The sequence below is a fragment of the Cupressus sempervirens genome, chromosome 11 (assembly GCF_028749045.1).
Source record: "Cupressus sempervirens isolate cs-2001-9-10 chromosome 11, ASM2874904v1, whole genome shotgun sequence".
NCBI lineage: Eukaryota > Viridiplantae > Streptophyta > Pinopsida > Cupressales > Cupressaceae > Cupressus > Cupressus sempervirens.
Window position 1 is genome coordinate 266,029,102 of NC_143128.1, and position 23,046 is coordinate 266,052,147.

General features: G+C 34.7%; 1 pseudogene across 1 annotated transcript; it reads right to left on the reverse strand.

The window, feature by feature from the left end:
• Positions 1 to 8,980: 8,980 nt before the first annotated feature.
• On the reverse strand, positions 8,981 to 22,400 carry LOC149529153 (protein ACTIVITY OF BC1 COMPLEX KINASE 1, chloroplastic pseudogene; annotated as a pseudogene). The gene is made up of 3 exons (XR_016358355.1): positions 22,265 to 22,400; positions 18,853 to 18,980; positions 8,981 to 9,043 (listed from the first exon to the last, which is right to left on the reverse strand). The product of XR_016358355.1 is annotated as a protein ACTIVITY OF BC1 COMPLEX KINASE 1, chloroplastic pseudogene (transcript).
• Positions 22,401 to 23,046: the final 646 nt, after the last annotated feature.

The following is a 23,046-nucleotide window of genomic DNA, read 5'->3' on the forward strand; positions in this document are numbered from 1 at the left end:
GGCCATTGCGCTGAGGGTAGCATCTGGTGGAGAAATGATGGGTTATTCCAAATTTTTGGCATAACGTGGCTACCTCTTGGTTTTTAAATGGGGTTCTATTATCCGAGATAATATCTTGAGGTATACCAAAGCGACAAATAATATAGTTTAGGATAAATTAAAAAATTTGCTTGCCGGTGATGTAGGTTAAGGGAATGGCTTCAACCCATTTTGTGAAATACTCAGTTGCGACAATAATATACTTGTGGCCATTAGAGGAATTAGGATACACTTGACCAACAAGATCAAATCCCTAGTGGGAAAAGGGCCATGGTGTGATGGTAGGTTGCAAGTCTTGGGTGGGAGCATGTATCAAATTGCCAAGCTGTTGACAAGGGATACATCTTTTCACAAAATGATATGCATCTGCTTCCATAGTGGGCCAATAATAACCTATCCTAAGAAGCTTTTTCGCTAATGTAAAGCCACTAGAGTGGGCACCACAAATCCCTTGGTGAACCTCTTCTAATGCCGTTTTGGCTTCATCTGAATTGAGACATCGGAGGAGGGTTCCATCAAAGTGTTTTCGAAAAAGGGTATCACCTATAATGGTATAGCGAGCGGTTCGACGAATAAAGGTCTTACTTTGGTTTGGAGTGAGGGTTATGGGAATAGTTTTATGACATAGGTAGGCAAAAATGTCAGCGTTCCATGGAGACTCAGGACCAACAATCTCACACACCACTTTAGAATCATTCTGCTCATAAGCAGGAGTAACAAGATTCTCAACGAGAAACTCACATTTTGGACTATATTTTGGCATGGCAATCATAGAAGCAATAGTGGCCATGGCATCTGCTACTTTATTGTTAGCCCTTGGAACTTGTTGAAAGACAATTTCTATAAAGTGTTGCTTAAGATTCTCAACTATTCGGCGGTAGGGCAACAATTTCTCATCTTTGGTATGATATTCATCAGTCACTTGTTTAATAACCAGTTGTGAGTCTCCAAAGACAAGAAGATTCTTGATATTCCATTTAATGGCTTGATGCATTCCTGTCACTAATGCTTCATACTTAGCTATGTTATTTGTACAAGGGAATGAAATTTTGTAGGACTTAGGAATTAAATCCCCTTGTGGTGTTACAAACAAAACTCCTGCCCTCGATCCCTTTTGTGTAAAGGATCCATCAAAAAATAGTTTCCATGATATACTAGGGGCTATAGTCATAGTGGTATCATCTGGAAAGTCTGCCACAATAGGGTGACTGCTTGGAAGAGGTACTTCAGCTAACTGATCTGCAATGACTTGTCCCTTAATAGCTTTACGATCCTTATACACAATGTCGAATTCACTGAGAATTAAGACCCACTTTGCTGCTTGACCAGTGAGGGTGGCTTTGGACAATAGGTATTTGAGTGGATCAATTTTGGCAATGAGAAATGTAGTATGATTAAGCATATAATGGCATAGCTTCTGTGTACAGAAGACTACGGCCAAACATGCTTTTTCAATAGGAGTGTAATTCAGCTCATAACCAACTAGTGTTCGACTGAGGTAATATATGGCTTGTTCATTTCCATTATCATCTAATTGTGCCAAGAGTGCTCCTAAGGCAATGGAAGTAGATGAAATGTACAAGATCAATGGTCATCCTGCTACTGGAGGGACTAAGACTGGAGGATTAGTCAAATATGCCTTGATTTGTTCAAATGCTTTTTGGCACAAGCAATCCCATTGAAACTGATTTCCTTTACGAAGCAAATGCTGAAGGGGATGAACTTTATGAGCTAGCTATGACACAAATCTTTTGATTGATTATAATCTTCCTTGGAAACTGTGAAGCTCTCTTAATGTGGAAGGAGGAGGCATATCCATGATGGCCTTTACTTTTGCAGGGTCTACTTCAATTCCTCTTCTGGATACAATGTAACCCAATAATTTACTAGATTTGACCCCAAATACACACTTTTTTGGATTAAGGCGCACTTTGTATTTTTCCAATCTTTCAAAAATAGTAGTAAGGACATCAATATGGGCTTCTCTAGTCTTGGATTTTCCTAAAATGTCATCAACATAGTCCTCCATTATGATGTGTAGAAGATCATGGAATATGGTAGTCATCGCACGTTGATATGTGGCACCAACATTTTTCAAACCAAAGGGCATGACTTGATAACAAAAGGTTCCCCAAGGTGTGATAAATTCCGTTTTATGTTGATCTTCTTCTACAATCCTGATTTGGTTATAACCGAAAAATCCATCCATTAAAGGCAACATCTCATGTCCAGCTGTCAAATCCACTATAATGTCTATGTTGGGTAGTGGAAAATCATCCTTAGGACATGCAAGATTTAAATCTCAAAAATTGAAACAAACACGAATGCCCCCAGACGCTTTTCCTACAGGAACAATATTAGAGATCCACTCAAGATAGTCAATGGGTCGAATGAACTTTGCTTCTAGCATCTTTTGTAATTCTGCCTTGACTAGAAGTGCTACCTTAGGATGCATTTTACGCAACTTTTGTTTTACTGGCTTAATTTTGGGATCAACTATCAAATGATGTACCACTAAATCTGTATCCAATCCAGGCATATCCTTATAGGTCCAAGAAAAGTTGATCTTTCCTTTCTTCAAGAATATTGTCATAGCTTTTTGTTTTTCAGGGCTCAAGGTGGCAGCAATGTAGGTAATCTGTGGATTATCTTCTGTTTCCAAGTTTATTGCAATAGTGTCTTCATTCAAAATGGATGACTTTTCTGGTGGCAAGGATCTGAATGGCAAATTCAATTCTCCCTCTTCTGGCGCCTCTACGAGTTTTTCACCAGAAGATGCATCCTTTATTTTATCTTTTTCCTCATCCAAAAGTGCCCTAGAAGGGTTTTCACTAGAGGATGTTTCTTTGATTTTTTTACTTTTATTTTCCTTTTCATTTTTGCGACTAAGAGAGTTGATTTGGCTACCAAAGTAGGCTTTTTCACCATATTGGATCTCATGCTCGTAATCTCGAAGATTCTTAAGGCCAAAAAGTGCCATCACTGCCTCATCAGACTTACAAATGTCCAGACTTGGTGGCGTATCCTGAAGGTCCCGTCTCTCATGTCAGGGTTAGTGAGAGGTAAATCCACGGATGAAAGGTCATTTATGTTAATGGTATGGACATGATTATTTAGGTCATCTTCGATGTATTGTAAAGGCACTTCGAAGAATTCCTCCTCTTCAGTCTTAGATTTAGGTTCGGCCAAATAGTTGTCAGCAAAGGTAACCTTAGGTTTGAGGGAACCCAAACCGCATCTTTTAGGATAGATATTAGCTTCTAAGGGTTGTCTAATTCAATTTTCATTTGGGCCAAGACAAGTACCATGATATCCCATGTTTTCAACAATGGGAAGTGCTTTGACATATTTGTCCTTACGAAACTCCACAGGTTCGTCTTTGCCATCATAATATAACCAATCCAAAATATTATCTTCCATGTGTTCATCACTAAGGGAACCCCAATGTTCAAATGTCATTTTGTTAACTTGCATGGTTTCCTTATTAGTAGAGGATGGAAATTGTGAAGGCTTTCCAAGGGAACGAGGGGAGAGTGGTAATTGTCCCACACACAAAGCATTTTCGAACTTATACTCTCCCATTCGCAAGTCAGTAAAGGTAGTCTTTTTCCCTGTAGTGCTAACTTTAACATCTTCAACTTTCTCTTTTCCTTTACAGGAATTTGAACTCTCATGGGCTTCTTCTGGTACTGTATGGGAAGCAGTTTCCTTAATGACAAGTGGCTTAAGTATGACTGCAGAAAACTCACTTATGGGACAAAGATTTGCCGAAGTACCTTCCAATCTTCTACAAAATTCAAAAGGTGTAGGATCCCCTGGAATTGTAACTTCTCGTCCTTGGTGTGGGAATTTCAAACATTGGTGATATGTGGAAGGCACTGCTTTGAGAGTGTGTATCCATGGTCTACCAAGCAAGATGTTATATGGCAAATCTAAATCTAGGACATGACATTCAGTATTGATAATGGCTGGTCCAACTTTGAGAGGTAACATAATAACTCCTTTTGATTCCCTTTCTCTTTCATCATATGCCTTTATAGTAATTCTTTTGCTAGAATCAAGGAGATCCTCTGGAAGTCCTAAGAAATGAATCATCTTTAATGTACAAAGATTTAAGCCGGATCCATTGTCTATGAGGACTCTTTTTATTTTATGTCATTGTATGAGAACTTCAATATGGAGCGACATATTATGGTTGGGATTGGGAGCTTGGAAATCTTTATCTGTGAAGACCAAATGTTGTTGAACGACAAGGTTTCCAATTATTGCAGTGAATTGGGCAGAATTAATATTATCAAGGACACGGGACTCTAAAAGGGCCTTTTCCAAGATTTCCTTATGTACAGGCGAGGTGGTAAGAAGCTCAAGGATGGATATTTGTGCAGGAGTCTTACCTAGTTGGGATAATACATCACTGCTGGTGGAGTGGACGGCGCAGCAAGCGCATGTGGAGCTGGTGAATTACTGTTATTAGGAGTAGCTACTTGCAAAGTGAGTCTTCCATGTCAAGTGGTTGCATCACAATCAGCTGCCTGTAAGACAAGGGTATTCACATGAGTGTCTACCCTTTCGATGTAACCAAACAAGGAATCAAAACCACATATATCATTGGTGTCTATTTTACAACACAAGGAGTCAAATCCTGATATGTGGTTAGTAGAGTAATCATAAGGTACAACGTTTGATGTGGAGGCTTGATTCATATTATTGTTTCCATCATTGTGATCGAGAAATGGCTTTTGAAATATTTTCAACTTAGCATTCTTAGAGGAAGGAACTCCTTCCACTTGAATTGCTCCATTATCAACAAGATTTTGGATAAAAACTTTGAGTTTGAAACACTTATTGGTATCATGTCCTTTGATGCGATGGTACTTGCAATACTCATTTTCTTGATACCATCTAGGTTTTGGTTGATTTTCATCAAAAGGACATGTATTAGGAAACACCATTAAGTTATGATCTACCACCTTTTGAAAGATGGCTTCCAATGGTTCACGAAAGTTGGTGAATGTCCTATTTCGGTCAAAATCATGATTGTAATTGTTACGTGGAAAGAATCGCGTTTGCTGATTGCCCTGGTTGTCTTGATTTGAGTTACTATTGTTACGGTTGCGGTAATTATTGTTGCTACCTCCTCGAAGGTTTTTGACATCCATAACACCATCGTGTACAACACCCTTATTCTTAGACCATGACCTAGGCTTGTTATCATTGTTTGATTCATTATGAGAAGATGAAGAACTATAATGTTTGATGGTGCCTTTTTCTAAAAGTCCACTTTCAAAGTTTTTACCCTTTTTGATCAAGGTAGGAAAGTCCTCAGGACTCGCCATTTTCAAGTGAAAGGACGTTTCAGGTATCAAATTTTTGATGAACATATCTACAAGCTGAGAGTCCTCAATTTTGTATGGCATACGACTAGCAAGATGTCTCCATATTTGCAAGAAATTGGCAAAAGTTTCTCCATTTCGTTGCTTAGTATTACACAAGTCACTTAATGAGACCTGATTGTCTGTGTTGTATGGGTACTGTGCTATGAACTTATTTGCCAATTCATCGAAGGTAGAATGAGAATCCTTAGGCAGATTTATGTACCACTCAAATGCAGGGCCTCCGAGACTTCGTGGGAAGAGTCTCTTAAGGTAATCATCACTGTATGCCACCTCTTGACACAAAATATAGAACTCCCTTACATGTGCGACAGGGCATGTTTTTCCCATATATTTGTCAAACTTTGGAATCTCAAAACCAACTGGGAATGGAGTAACAGGAACAGATTTATCAAAAGGACAAATCTCATCAAAAGACAAGTGTTTTACCCCTTTATTGTTTGTGCTGCGCACCTCATTTTGTAGTTCATGAATCATTTGAGTGAGATGTGTTACTTTAGAGTTCATTTGGGCTTGTGACTGCTGGGGTGGTGGAGTTGCTCCATTTGAACCACCTTGCCTATATGCACTTGTTGCATTTGGCGCGGATGTTGTTACCATGGTCATAGGCACATGCAACTGAGGTGAAGGTGTAGGCTGTGTAGAAATGACGATTGGTTGAGTTGGCGCTTGACTAATACCAAGGCGTCCTAAATTTGAAGTTGTTGAGATGTTTTGTGGAGTATTAGCATATGTGGAAAAATTTGATAGAGCATTGATGAATTGTTGATAGATATCAGGGTTGGTTTGAAGCATCGGTTGTGGTAAAGTGCTAGATGTGGGCATTGCACTAGTTGTCACCGTAGGTCCTTTTCCTTTGCTTGATGTTGGTATTGCACTTGAACTAGGTGCTAAGGGAGTGCCGCATTTCTTGACTTGAGTAAATAGGATGTTCTCATCAAAACTTGTAGGAATGTTAACACCATCCTTGATCAGATTTAAGAATATGTCGGTCTTGTTTTCCTTAATGGATTTCTCCATCATCTCTACATTGTAAGGGTCTGCAAGGAAGGTCTTAACCTCACTAGAAATATCACCAAAACCAATAGGGTCTTCATCTTGGTCTACTTCTTCATCATTATCACCTAGATTGCTATTATGAAAAGGTTGTTGTGGCTCTTGGATATTAGGCATACCAAGGTTCGGATTAGAGGGAAACACATCCCCTAATGAAGTTGCAACTGAGGGAGGAAGATTCTCCATTACTGATTGCTTTGTTGATTCCCACAAATGTGTTTTGGGGTTGAATGTAAACCTTCCTAATCATGTGTTTACCATACAAGAATGGCCAAATGATGAATGAAGGCTTATGAGAGAAATAGAAAATGAAAATGAGAGCTCTTAACCTTAGATGATCAGTGGGTCAACTATCCAAATTTGAACAAGAGACCTTAGTTTAGCAAGCAAAATGATATTGAAAGATAATAGTATCCTTTTCTTACCAAAGATAGTCAAATATGATCTTGTAGGCAAGATAAGACACCAAATGGATCACATACTATTTGGAGACTGACTTGTGGTCCCAAATAAGCGAGTTAAGATATTGAGTGAATTGCTTACTATTTGGAGATTGACTTGTGATCCCAAATAAGTAAGACTTGAGTATCCTTCTCTCACCAAAGATAGTCAAATATGATCTTATAGGCAAGATAGGGCACTAAATAGATTGCTTGCTATTTGGAGACTGACTTGTGGTCCCAAATAAGAGAATGTGATTAGGATAAGGTGTTTGCTTATGGATGTAAGGTCTAATGTCATGAGAAAAAGATGTTTCTAGGTTTTTAGCTCTCTTAGAAGGAAGTTTGAAGATGGGAGAAATGGAAATGAATAAGAAAGACGAATGTATAATGACCACTTGTACGATTGATTCAATTTTTGTTTACAGGAAATAAGAACCTTGGGTTTACACCTGGGAAAGCATACCAGTTTCAAAATTTTTTGTTATAGGTGATCCTATCATAACGGTCTTGCCTAGCTTCCTCTTTTTGAATGTCCTTGATCGCGTAGCTAAATTGTTTGTCATCGTGGTTTAGTCTCTTCCTTTCTTTGTAGACAAGGGGTTTGGACAGTTTCACTTTCTTATGCTTGGTTTGGTTGACTTTTTTGGTCATGGCAAGAACAAAACAAGGCTCAAACTTTTTGACATCAAAAATAAACTCAACCACAACTCAAAACATGACTCTAGTGCAAAAACTTCCCAAAAGATGACTATGAGTCAAAGAGACCTCACCTAACCTATCTTACTGCAAAGGTTCCCTCACAATTTCACTCATTTTTTTTTTTTTTTTGTTTTGTTTTACTTTTTATTTTTATTTTTTATTTTGATTATTTGAACAAACACACCAAACACAACAAAAATCCTAATAAGGCTGATACTAGGCTGTACAAGGCTTAGCTAAAGGGCATCCTCGATATACACTAGGTATGTGAGGCCCAATTCTGTAGATGAAAGGAAATACTGCCACACAGCCGGGGGGAAACGGTAACCCAATCTCCTCCTTCACTTCCCAAGGGTATAAGGTTCTTTGGAGCTTAGCCAATAGTGACAACATTTACACTTCCAAGAGAGGTGTCTTTCGATTCACCTCCCGATTTTTATACTCTGCCAGAACGCTAGAGTTGAGGTCATCCCAAGGGGTGATGAAATCCCCAAGCAGGCCTCCTAATAAAATGAAAAACAAATCCACTTATTTCTTGTGCACCCAAGGTCACCCAAAGGCACGAGGGGAGAGAATACATAAGTGGATTTGGGGTTTAAAAGACACTTGTTCGTTATCCACAAAAATTTAGGTTTGCTACTCTAATTGAAGACACGCGTGTTTAGAGCATACAAGGTTCTTTCCAACTTTAAATAGCAGCAAATAAAATACTAAAAGAAAATGCTGAAATGAAATTAATTTTCCTTAGGGCTTTTGATGTGTGTTCATTTTAAAGCCCAAATCCAAATGTGCTCTATACTAAATGTACCCGTTTAAAACGCTCCAATTTCAAATATGACCCAGTCTTTTGCACTTTAGTTCATCCTCTAACACAAATCCTCGACCTACAAACTCACAAAATGCTTTAGAAAATTGTTAACTATTAGTTTAAACCACAACAGTCGTAAACGCTAATAATCGAAGACGCTAAAACATGAAGATGACAAAGCATAGAGCGCAGACGACAAAAGCACAGAGCGCAGACGCTAAAATGCAGAGCGCAGATGCTAAAATGCAGAGCGTAGACGCTAAAATGCAGGGCACAGACGCCAAAATGAAAATTGCAGACGCTAAAATGAAAAGCAAAGACGCTAAAATGAAAAGTGAAGACGCTAAAATGAAAATCAGAGATGCCAAATTCAAATCGCAGACAACAGAACACAGAGCGGAAATGACAAAGAAATAAGCAGAAACGACAAAACCCTAACGCAGACGAAAGAATAAGTAATGCGCAAACGTAAAAAGAAAAGAACCTAATTTTTTGACGGCGATGCAAATGCTTGTTCTCAGAGATGCTGATCTGCGGAGACACTAATATGCGTAGACGCGCAACGCAGACGACACTGCGACTATTAGAGACGACAAAATGCTAATCTGAATTGCAAAAAATTGTATTAGCGGACTTCTGAAGCGAGATCAGGGACGTGGGTCCCACCGGGCATGCCAAAATGTGTGCTGGAAAAATGTGAAAATTGCTGGAAGCCTAAGGAATCAAGCTAATCTAAAAGAAATTCACAAAAGCAACTAACAAACCAAAATTCCAACCACCTTTAATACTCAAGAAGGGCAGCTATGTGTAGCCATTGTTGGTGTATCCTTGATGGAGGGTATGTTTGGTATGCTCTCACAAACACAACAATAAGTAAATCCCTTGTGTGGAAGTGCAAATGTGAGTGTGAGTGCAAAGTGAATGTGCAATATGATCCTAGACTATATGAAAAGACAAATACATTCAAGTTATGACTATGGAGGAAGTCACACTCAAAGGTACTTTATGATGCAATGAATATGAAATGATGAAAACTATCAATGAATGCAAGGTATAACTCAAATAAAATCTAAAACTAGAATGTAAACTAAATATGCAAGATGCAAGCTACAACTAGAATGAAAGCTAAATTAGAATGTAAAATAAATATGCATGCACAAAAAAAACTAAGATGCAATACAAGATGTAAATCTTACCAACTATCAAATCATTAAGATGCAGCCTATGAACTCCATATGAAAATGTACCTATAATGCAAGCTCTCAATGTGGTGATTCTAGACTCAAAGCGATGACGTATCAATGCAATCCAATAATCCTCTATATGCAATGCTTGAGACAAGGCTTCTATTTAAAGACTCTCAGGAAACATCTAGGGGTGTCTAGAAGATACGGATAAGGATAAGGATAAGGATTAAGCACCTTATCTCCTTATCTCATAGCCTTAATTGGGAGGATAAAATGATGAGGTGGCACATGTGTGTAGAAAGTTCTCAAGTTGTAGACACCATGTGCTTAAAAGATGTGCTGACAACTCATATGAATGCACGTACCTCTAGGCAGTTTGAATAAAGATTAAATTAAATAAAATTTAATTTAATCAAGGTCTAGAAGAATTAATGGGAACATGGAGGATTTTAAATAAATAAAATTTATTCAAAAAAAAAAAATACGTGGAGAATCATGTGTTAATTAAATTAACACATTAGAGCTAGAAGTATTTAAATTAAATTTAAATACTTAGGCAAAAATGAACTTATTTAATTAAAATAATTAAATTAAATAAGTAGAGGAATGCAACTAGTATTAATTAGATTAATATAGTCATTTAGGACAATTTTTAGTGTATACACTTGTTCACACAAGACACTAGTTCAATTGCCTCATCTTCATTAGATTCATCCTTCATTGCAACATAGACCACTTCATCATCATGATCATTAGATCCATATTTTGTTTCCTCTTTATCAATGTAACAAGACTTCTTGCCTTTGTCTTTGTAGTCTTTGCTGTCTTCATCTCTTCTACTTTTGTACTTGTTAACACCTCTATAATTCTTCTTTTCTGGACATCTAGAAACAATATGACCAACCTCATCGCAATTAAAACACATGATAGGTAACTTACCTTTAAACTTGTCTTTACCTCTGTGAAATCTCTTTGCTAATAGTGCTTCAAGTTGATCTATAACTTCCTCATCTGTGTCACTATCACTAGACACATATTTTTCCTTTTTCTCCTTCTTCTTCTCACCAGGTTCTTTTCATGACAACTTATATTTAAAAGCAAATTCAATATTTTCAAGTTTATAATTATCAAAGTTAGATAGCTCAAAATAAGTGATCCTACCTACCAGAACTTCAAGAGTTAGATCATTCCTACAATACATCTCAGTTCTTGTATTGCAGAAACTCTAATAGCATAAATAGGAAAAAATGTTCTCAAAACTTTACTTAGTACAATATCATCATCTATTTTACTAGAAGCTCCTCTTATTTCATTAACAATATCTTTTATCCTAGAGCATGTTGAGTAGTATTCTCACCTTCTTACATTCTCATATAATTGAAATTGCCTCTGAGACTTTCAGCTTTGGCTCTCATAACATTCTTGTCACCTCCAAAGATAGTGTGTAGAGCATCCCACATTTTTTTTCCACTATCACAACCTTTGATATCATCAAACTTGGCATAGCTTAGGGTAGAGGCAATCTCCAACATTGTCTAGTTGTGTTCATTCTTCTTTTTTAGATCTTTAGAAGTTAGGGCTCCAGTAGGATCAACATGCTTAATAGTAATGGTAGATTGTGCATGATCTCGAAGACCTCCTAGGTGTAGTTTCATTAGAATTTTCCATGTATGAAATTTATTCCTATTAAGCTTGGGTACTTCTCTTTTTGACATCTTGATCTTTTTGCTTCTAGTACCTTCAAACTAGTCCTCTTAAGCAGATGGCTCTGATACCAATTGTTGGAATTCTTTAGAATAATTCAGAGGGGGGATGATTCAATTATCCAAGGTCCAGATGTACAAATTAAAATTTTCATAGCTTAGTGAACCCATATCCATAGAAAATTTTCATCATGCATGCATCCATTACATTATGCAATCACTTAAACTTTTAGGTTACTATCAAATCAATTTACTAAAATGTAAACATGAAATATAAAAGATTCAATAACACATTTGACACAATGATTTAACATGGAGACCCAATTTGGGAAAAACCCACTAGTAACATGCTATTCATTCTCACTCTTTTGAAGTGATACCCTATGAAAGGAAAATCCTATTAAAGGTTACAATGCACAATGTTAAATGTGATCAAGTTAAAGGATTTCAATCACCTTATTAGGAGTGAGCCTTGCTAGAGGACTTGAGATCATTCACTTGGAATGTCACCCAATTAAAGGATTTACAAATGACTATTAGGTCAACCTTAATCCAAAGGATTTATCCTAGAATGATATAATGATTAGAGAGTAACAGTAAGGTTTGATCTGATAACAACTTACAACACACTTGCAAATTATAGATCTCTATTTTAGTCCTCCATTCCACTTGGCTTTTACACTCTTCAACTCTGATAGCTTGTTCATCCTTCAAGTATTCATACCCTTAAGCCTTCTTTCTTTGCTTTCTAATGTTGTCTCTTTACTTAGGTCAATGAATGAAGCAATAACCTACATTTCTTGTCTTTCTTAGGTTCTTGCACATGGCAACCCTTGCTTCAGACCAAACATCTCTATAAATAGAGAATTAATATTTTTTTTATTTAACCTCCATCACCTATTTTTAGGTTAGATTAGGTAGGATTCAATGAATCTACCCCTCATTTAATTTCATTCTCTTCTAGAAACTTCTCCTTTGATCCTCTTCAAATTCACCTCAAAATGGTTTTCTATGGATTCTATGCCACTAGCTTATCAACCTTATCTTCCACATGGTTCACACAATCAAATAACTTAGACTTGTCAGCTAGATTCATCAAATTCTTGATCTTTCTCATAATGTTGACACTTGACATTAACTAACTTCTAATGCTTGGCACATACTATATTGCTCAACATCTATTGTCAAAACACTTGGCATGAACTAAAGTTTGTGGTTCTCAGCATCAACTAAACTTTACTTGGCTTACACTATTTCACTCAACTTACATTGAAATTGACTTTTCTTGGCTCTAATTGATTTTCTTCTCAGCTTTCACTAACTTTTCTCAACACCCACTTCGCAGAATGTTAAGATTGGTAGATACAATTTGTTTAACTTGTTCTTCTAAACTTAATTAGTGTAACTACCCTTTGCAACCTTAAATAGATTATCAATGCACTATAATATCACTATCTTAACTTATTCTTCTACTCCTTTTCATACCATAATTGAACCTTTTCTCTAGGTGCTATTGTTACCTTCTTTGATCAAATTCTCTTCATCAATCAAATAAATGATAGTACTTAAATCATATAAGCAACTGTCTAACCAGCAACCAACAGGCTTGATATTTGTGACAAAAAAATGATTGAAACACATTTATCATACTTTTATCAATTTTTTTTGAACATAAACCAGTTTAGTATTTGATTACTCGATCCATATTGCAATGATCAATCAATATAGATGATTTTACTAACATTTGACACTAACTATATAAATGATTCTTTTGCACTAGTCTTTACATATATCTATTCTTATGCATCTTTACTTATGCCAATATGAACTTTAGCTCATTTTATATTCAAAATTGTTGTAAGATATTTCATTAAATATGTAGTTCCTTACATACCTATCTTGATTAGTTTGAAATGATATGATCACATCCTCCATTAGATTGGGTGATCTCAATTCCATTCATTTCACTGTTTCCATCTTCTACCTTTTTCTTTAAGGTTTTTTTCATCTCCTTGTTTGTTCAATGTCCACTTTTCCTTTACCCTTTGTGTGATTATGATTTACTATTGGTACTTGGGTTCTACAATTTTTTCTTGAATGTCCAAACTTTTGAGATTTGGAACATATATTGTTAGGTGCATAATTATGCCTTATGTTAGTCCAATAGGGCCTTATTTATGATTTGCATTCACATGCTCTATGTCCAAACTTTTGATGACTGTAATAATAGCCTTCAAATCTAGGTGTAGTATATGTGTTCTTTATTCTCGATCTACACTCATGTATTTGATGTCCTTGATTCTTATAGTAAAAACAATAACCAGTAAACTTAGGTTTAGGGTTTTACATACCATTTTTTTTTTGTAGATGTTTGTAGTGTGACCAAGTTTTCCAAAATGGTAACATGTTGGCTTTCTTTTTTACTTTGCATTCCTTAGTTCTCCACTCTTGGATGATTATCCTTACTCAGTAGATGAATGTTTCTTTGCATGACCTGATCCAAAAGTGATGCTAGATGACTTAGGCAATCTCATTAGTTATTTAAAGTATTTCATTGCTTCATTAGGCTTGTTCAAATTTTCCACAAGTTCTTTCTTAGTCTTCAGTTCATTCCTTAATAGATCATTCTGTGATCTCAGATTTTCTATGTCCACATCCTTTATGTTCAACTCCTCATTCACAACCATTAGTTGATTCATCATGTCTAGTTGAGTGTTTGTAAGGTTTTTCACATCAGATGACTTTCTTCAAGTCTAATTATCATTTTCCTTTTGTCTTCCTTAGTGACAAACTTGTCTTCCTCAACTTTATTCTTTTGTTTGGTTACTTCACATAGCCTTACTGGTTGCATCTCGTGTTCCCTTTTTAGTCCTCTGGCTTCTTCATTTAGGATACTATTCTTTCCTCGTAGACCTGTAATGGCTGCATCACTCTCACTTGGATTTCCAGTTTCAAATAGTCCTTAATGAGTGTCAACTTCTTTGTAATTCAACTCATTTAGCTTAACTCCTTTATCATTTTTAGGGATTTCCTCCATTCTTATCTTTCTACCTCAAGTTGCTGCAGTATGAGATGGATGTCAATCACTTGATTGTCAATAACTTTTTCCAAATTGTAAGCCTCCATTTCCATGATCTAAATTCCCAAGTTGTTAGACTTTTTCAAGGGAACCTTCACTCTGATACCAATTTTTGGAAGTCTTAATTGGGAAAATAAGATACTAAGAGGGGTTGAATCAAGATCTAAAACACTTTTCCCTTTTAACAATACTTTAGTACATTCACCATAGTTGCCATATCATATCTAATGCATGCATACCATAACTTGTCAAATCAAAATATAGTAATATGTAGATCTAATCTATCAATCACATGTAAGAAATGTAAGCACATAACACAAAGATTTGGCTACCCATATACCCTCCAAGGTGAAGGTAGAACTATGTTGGGGATGACACCCACAAATCTTCACTACTACACTAATAAAGTTAACTTGTTAGTGTAGACACCTAAAAACCTTTAGAAAATAAAGTATTTTTATTTTCTGAAAAATTCTTGATGACATCATCATTTATTAATTAATTAATTATTTAATTAATTAATTATTTATTTAATTAATTAATTAATTTTTATGCCATTAAATCCCTTTATCTTAATTAAAAATATTTAATTAAGGAATTCCTCCCAAAAATGTTTAAATCTTATTTAAACATTATTTCCTTATTTATTAATTATTTAATTAATAAATTGACCAAAAAACCCAAAATAAATAAAAAAATTATTTTTTGCCCAAAACTTGGACAATTTCCTTAAGACCACTAACCTCTTCCAAAATCTTCTAATCCTTCTTTAATTTTGATTAAAGGCTAATCCCATCATTTCCTACCCCTAATCCCAACTCAAAATATTTAATTAAGATTAAATATTAATCCTCATGTTTATTAAAAAAGTTTTAATAAATATCTCCTCAACCCAAACCCTTGAAATAAATAAATTTTTATTTATTTCCTAAAAATCTAATTTATCCTCATCCTAAGAAGTTCTAGACTCTTCTATAAAGTCTTCATCCTCATCCTAAGAATTTCTAGACTATTCTAGAAAGTCTTTATCCTCATCCAAAGTCTAGACTCTTCTAGAAGATGTCTTTAAACCTAATCTTAATCCCCTCCTAACCTTGTCACATTCCCTAAACATGGGTTAAAACTTACTAACCCAAGCCAAAGTTAACAAATATCTCCTCCTTCAACCACCCTCATTAAATGGCATCCACTTGCCTATCCCTAAGCTAATCCTAAACCATCCTAATCCATCCTCTAATCATTTGCACAATCCTAAGCAAGCTTAAAACCTTCCTAATCAAGCCCAAGTCAAAATTCCTCTCATCTCCTTCAAAATATCCCAACCATAAAACTTTATGAAGCCCACTAGGCCATAAATCACAACTACATCTGAGGCCACTTTTTGACCATTATTGGTTGAAATTTTGACTTACATTTCGACCAATCTTCGACCAACGTCGACCAAGTCATTGGTTGAAATTTTTCTGGTCGAAAGTTCGACCAACATAATAGTTGGTCGAAATTTCGACCACTATGTTGGTCAAAAAAGCCTCCATAACCGAAGTGAAAGTTTTCCTAGAATTGGTCAAAATTTTGACCATTAAAGTTTTCCTTTTCGACCAATATATGTAGAAATTTTGACCATTAAAGCTAAAAAGTTCGACCAATGAAGGTAGAACTTTCGACCAAAATAGGTAGAAATTGTGACCAATAAAGGTCGAAAAGGTTGACCAACAAAAGAGGGAACGTTGACAAGGAAAGGTAGAAATTTTGACCAAAGATGGTCAAAAAGTTTGACCAATGAAGGTAGATAATGTTGGTCAATAAAGGTAGAAATTTTGACCAATGATGGTCGAAAAGTTTGACCATTGAAGGTAAGAAATATTGACCAAGAAGGTAGAACTTTCGACCAATGCAGGTCGACAATTTTGACATCTGAAGGTAGAAATTTTGACCAATGAAGGTAGAAATTTCTACCAATGCCTGGGTGTAATTTTTTTTTAGGCATTTTATAAAACAGTTCACATGCTTTCCCTATGATATGACATTTTGCATGCATCCTGCAATGTCTCATCCAGCTGATGATGGATTACGGAGAGTGATCTGAAACGATGATGCTAAAAACCATCACAATAAAATCCAAAATGAACTTGCATTACAAATGGATTGTGGAAATCTGATATTGTTGATTTTGCATGCATGTCTACCAGGACAATCACAACTTAAACATGCATGCAAAATCTACAATATCAAATTTCCACAATCTATTTGTAATGCAAGTTTATTTTTGATTTGATTGTGATGTTTTTTAGCGTCATCGTTTCAGATCACTCTCCGTAATCCATCATCAGCCGGATGAGACACTGCAGGATGCATGCAAAATGTCATATCATAGGGAAAGCATGTGAACTGTTTTATAAAATGCTTGAAAAATATCGACAATAACTAATCAAATTGTCATAATCACTGACAGTAACTAATATGCTTCTTCATTAATATGCCCGATAAAATAACCAAACTTGGCAACTATGCACAACAACTTATATGCTAAAAGGAAATCATTTAGGAGATACAATATTTGAACATCCATATGTTAAGATTCTACAATAAAACATCACTTCCTTGAGTTTGACAGTTGAAATTAAGTTTGTCATCCTCTCTACAGTATGTTCTGATGGCCTGCACATCCACAAAAGTTCTAGCATCTCGAATTTGTAGAATAAGAATTGTCTCATAGCAAATGGACATGATTGACAATAAATCATCATATAAAAATACTCCCGTGTGAAGCATGAATAGAAAAGGAAATGAATAGTGTGATAGGGAAGAGAATTCAATAATAGAGGCTAAGTATACTTTATTTTCTAAGTATACTAACTTCTGCTAATTCTACTAACTGCTACTGATAATGGGGCTCCAAGACTACCACTCCTTGTCCATGCTTGCATTGTATTATTCTTAATGAGAAGGGTTCAAAAAAGAAGATATTCCATCCAGGTAGACCAAAAGGTCAAAGGAATAACCTCCAACTCGAGCACCTGAAACAACACAAACAAAACTGAAGTAACATAACAAAGTAGAAAGTCTACATGTAAAACTGAGCAAATAGAAGCTAGCAACAAGTATGTAAGGAAGGTTTGGGTACTCCTAAAGCAATCTCTCCATGTAGATAAAAATGTTCCTAGTCTAAAACTCATGGACATGTAACAAAGATTTTGGAACTATTATCCCTTGCTTAGCCACCTCAAAAGCATGCATACAAGTGGCTTTGTCAACTGGCCTTTTCCTTCACTTGATCGTACACTCTTTGTATTCTTTTCCTTTTATGTTCTTGGCTATTTGGATATCTATGATAGCTTGAACTTCTTTTCTCTTCAGGGGCAGTTATCATACCCAACTTTTCTTGTAACCTTTTGAAGCTGCTCCTTGTTTTCACAATTTTGTTCTTGCTAACAATAATATGAATCAATATAATGATAATTGGTGATATATCCATACCAAAAAAAAGGACCAAACTAAAGTAATACATTGAAGTAGAAAATCTACACCTAAAACCGAGCAAATAGAAGCTAGCAAGAAGTAAGGAAGGCTTGGATACTCCTAAATCAGCCTCTCCATGTAGATAAAATATGTCTGTGTCTCTAAATCTCTTGAATCTAATATAGCCAAATCACAGATGAGAACTGAAGGCTCTTGCCACTGGGAGAATAAATCAACAGACATTAAGAGGTCAAGGGAATCAAGAGAGAGCTTAAATGATTGTGTCGAGCAATTGGAATCTTAAAAAACTAATTAAATATAATACTATGTAAATGTTTATCAAAAAATATCATTACCATTTGAAGATTCTTTTTTATAGCTATAAGAGAATAATAACATTGGATCATAACTCATAAACGGTTGTGAAGCCAGCTCCACGACAATGAAAATCCATACAAGCTAAATTTTAACCTATAGCTTATTCATATTTTATTCCATGTATTTGAATATTCCTATTGCTATGAACACATGTGAATTGCAAACAGCTAAACAAGTTCCTAACATGTTTCCATAATTAAGAATTGATGTACATGGCCTTATATTATTATAAAGGCTTATGATCATTTCTTTTTTTGGAATTGTACTTTTTAAAAGAGTATTAATATCTATAACTATCTAGTGGATTTTTTAATTTTTTAAGTGATGAGGAAGGCCCAATTCTTCAAATCAAAAATCTTTTGTAGCTACCCTATACCACACAACCTAGCATAACCAAAGAATGGATATGGATCCTTGCAAAAGACCACCTTCATTTATTGAAAAAAGAACAATTGATATTAATCATTAGAAAGGACTGAATTCACTAAATCATATTAACGAAGTAGAATTTTCTAAAATACAATGTTGTTTCACATGATGATACTTTATATAAAAACCCTACTCAAATTATATTTTCATCTAATACAAACTAATTCAACTCTCTCTACCTCAAGAAACTTGAAGTCTGGTTGAAGAGTGAAACAGATTCCTTCTTGAGTCAGCAATGAGCGAATAACAAGAGAAAACCTTTCAGGTATGCGTATTGGATACTGGTACATGAGTCTGTTGAATTTTTCTACAAATAGAGACTACACATTAATTTCATTAAAAATGAGATTGCCAATAGGAGTTACAACACATGAAAATTAAGAGAATAAATATAAGACTAAAGAGAGTGTAGGACATGAGGATCACTCTTTGCAATTCTAAATAATATCTTTTGAATTAAGAAATTGATCTCTGCTTCATCAAGAAATATTAGATTGCTTCTTTCTTTAATCATTGATAAACTAATAGAGCCACCCAGAAAAGAAATATGAGGACTAACATATAGAAAGAACTCAAATGTTAGAGAAAAAACCAACTATTTATGACTAAACAACTCAAAAAAATTCAACACAAAACTTTGGTTTAGAAGATAAAATCATACCGATTAATGCATCTTATGCTTATACACTTTGAATTGTTGAACACACTAACTATTCAACATTAGGATGTAAAATTTAGATTAAGATCACCAAAATCCAAGGAACTTAACATTAGGTGACTACAGGTAATGTCAAAATACAAATTCAATGATCCACTAGAATAGGATCTCAAAAAGATAGGCAGGTATGATGTAATATTTAATTTCTACATATATAACTATATCCTGAACCAGTTTGTTATTAACATAAATATTAAAATTTCACCTGAAAAAAAAAACTGTATCCCGAACCATGTCTAATTCAAAGGATATCATCATTGAATATTTGAATCAGTATTGACATTATGAAAATCATACATGCATCCTTAGAAGATTGCACCCTCCTTTCCTTAGTTGATTTGGCGAAGCAAGGACTGGTTGAGTTTCACCTCACCATCATTGATATCTTGCATGTTGAAGTGGTCATAAAACTCGCATCAACAGGTACATTTCCCTCCTAAAGAACCGATCACCTTTTACAATAGGATTTAATCAAACCTAAAGAATGAACCTAACATGGATCACTCCAAAAATGATAGCTTGTTTACAACTTTGATAAGCAAGAACTCCATGAAACTATCTCCATGACATTGTAGATAAGTTATAACAATGAGGAATTCACTGAGCCATTTAAAGTAATAAAACAAATCACCATCCTTTAAATATGAATTATTTAGGGCAATGATCCTACATGTATCAATTTTTAAAATATTAACAGAACCCTACGAGAAGTACAACTACATAATAATGAAATTAATTGTCATCATTTTCACATCATAGGGACATACTCATGACACTCCCATTACTCTTGGAAACAAAATGCATATTTGTCTCGAATTTTTGAATTTTTTGTTGTTGACTGGAACAATGTGCAGATATTATTCAGCCTTTAAATTCTTACAAAATTAAATAATATAATGCATTTTTTTTTTAAATATGGAATCTTTGCTCAATTCTCACCATCAATCACAATAAGTTCCCTCTAGTATTCACACAAGGAATACAATGGAAGAGGACACATTTGATGTCCATGCTGCTGACATCAACAGGCATATAGTCTGGCATTGACACAATGTCCATATTGGTGTGCATCTAAAACCATTCACATTCTATAAAAGGAGATTCTGCATCACTACATAGAGTAACTCAGAGAAACTAAACTAAACAAATCCAAGGGTCTTTTTTAATACATTGAAGAGAATAGAGACACTCCTAATCTATTCTTGTTATTGAAGAGTACAATATAGACAAAAAATGAAGCTATGGTGCAGAATTTATGTAGAAGATACTGACCTGATGTTAATTATTTATTCACAAAGTGCTCTAGTCGTCAATATCCTTAAGACTGAATCATAAGCATTTTTGTAGTAAAATCATGCATCTAGAATTAGAAACAAAACAAATTAGAGAAAATGTCTTGTACCCTAGATAACTATAGTGCCTATTTGCAAAAAAAAAATATTGTAAATTACGATTTTGTACTAGACCATGTTGATTGTTGCATAACAAGAGAGTTTTTTGAGTTTCTATCAGCACTCTAAACTGCAAGTTTAAGTCAAGGAATTGCTCATCTGTCTCATATAATTCATCTGATGTCATATTATATATCATAAACACAATCTTATATACCCTTGTATTATTTACACATTTCTAGAACTAAGAAGTTTTTTAGTGTCTTGAGCTATAGATAGAGTCAGTTTTTATCATGCATCAGACAATCAAATTTTAGTTGAGCCATGGACAAAAGCTATTTTTATTCACGAATCAATCTAGATATTGTGCCAGATATCTTTTGAATGGCAACCATTTCTATGAAAGAATTTGAGCATACATAAGACTTGCACAGGGGAAGCTAAAATGAAAAAATCCAGTTGATGCTTAAATGTTTAGGGAATAATCAATGGAACAATGAAAGCACCCACAAGGCCAGAAAATTGATACGGGCATTGGAAATATAGGATACCAGATATCTTGGTTCTCACAATGTAAACCACTTTAATGAAAAAATTTAGTAGTCATTAAGTTTTGCAGATAGAAAGCTGATAAGAATAATATAATTGATGTATAAATGCTTGCAAAGTCGAAGGATCAATAAAGCACCTACAAAGTCAGAACAATCATAAATGATAGAATAAACATTAGAAATAAAGGTACGATTAAGTAAAAATTTTCATTACATCTCATATAGCAGATTCAAAATTATAGCCCATTGATATATCAAAGACTTCAAAAATAATTTGGCATCAACTGTACAAATTATTTGGGTCACCAGCACAGAAAACAATCTTTTCATTAAAAGAGTTATTTGAGCTTAAAAAGGCTAGTTATGACAACATCAAAAGATATAAATGAGTTAAGGTCTCTAATAAAACAACTAGTAGAGATATCTGTTATTAAATATGAAGATATTCAAATTGTATAATTGAACAAGTTAATCCTGAATATAATAATATTACATTTCACTTGGTATGCTTATTTCAGAATTGTTCGATACTATGGTTTCTACTCTCTAGTAGAAGAAAAAAAATTACTTAAGATGAAATCCAACAAGATGTAGGTTTTGGAAGAGCAACTAGAAAAAAAGTTGGCAAGAGTGGGCATTAAACTTGCACCATGAACACTGATAGTATTTACCATAGCATGCTAATTCAGAGATTATCAAGAGTCAAGGGCAAGTCAAATTATTACCAAAAATTGCATAGAATTGTCTCTAATTTACAGTGAATACTGACTAATATTCTTAAGTTTAGTTTGAGGCTTGAGAATTAGAAGTATTAAAAGAATGAAAACAAACTAGGAAAATTGATGATCTACAATAATGAAAATTACTCGAAAGCCAAATGAGACAAATTGCAGTAAATTGCAAGGGTTGGAATAAGTGTTGATAAGTTTACCAGTAACACTCCTAAAATTAAAGTCAGCGAGTCCTTTCCCAATAGAATTTTTCCATATTGCTTCTAATGCTGGAACAATAGGAGCTACATCTGTACCAGGAGCCAGAAATCCCAGCCTTGTAAAATCATTTGCCATTTCTACATAATCTTCATTTACAGCATGGACAACTGCATCGATCAAGATTTGTTTATTTTGCTGAGACAACACAATCAAACAAGAGATATTAATTCATTGTTGAGCAATAAATACACCAGTTATCTCTCCTCTCTCAGACAAGTATAAAATTCAGTTGGTTTCAATTCTACAGATCTAAAAAATACCTTCTAAGACTTTCAGTTAAATCAAGCCACATATAAGATATTCTTGAGCCAAAACCGGAATTAAGTTGAGAAAAACAACAAGTTCTATGGAATTTTAATAGACTAAACTTTCAAACTGCTACAAAATTATCCTAAAAGCAATGTTGGTTGAAGCTCCAAATTGCAAGAAATTGAAAACAGATGCCTTTCTAGCTCAAAGATGCAAGTGATTACTTGAAAAATAAATTATAATTCATTCCTTTACTTGATTATTTGTGAACACTAAAGGAAAGATTATAGAAACCTTTCTATGATGCTATAAATAAATTAAAAATGAAAAAAGCATCCCCAAAGCATTTGGATGAATTTTGGCATTAAAAATCAGAAAAAGAAAACACTTCTTTCTTAGAATTCTCTTTGCCAAAGTAGCAATATGGCAGGGGGGGGGGGAGGCACAAGGTTTAAATTCATGTCTGTGGACA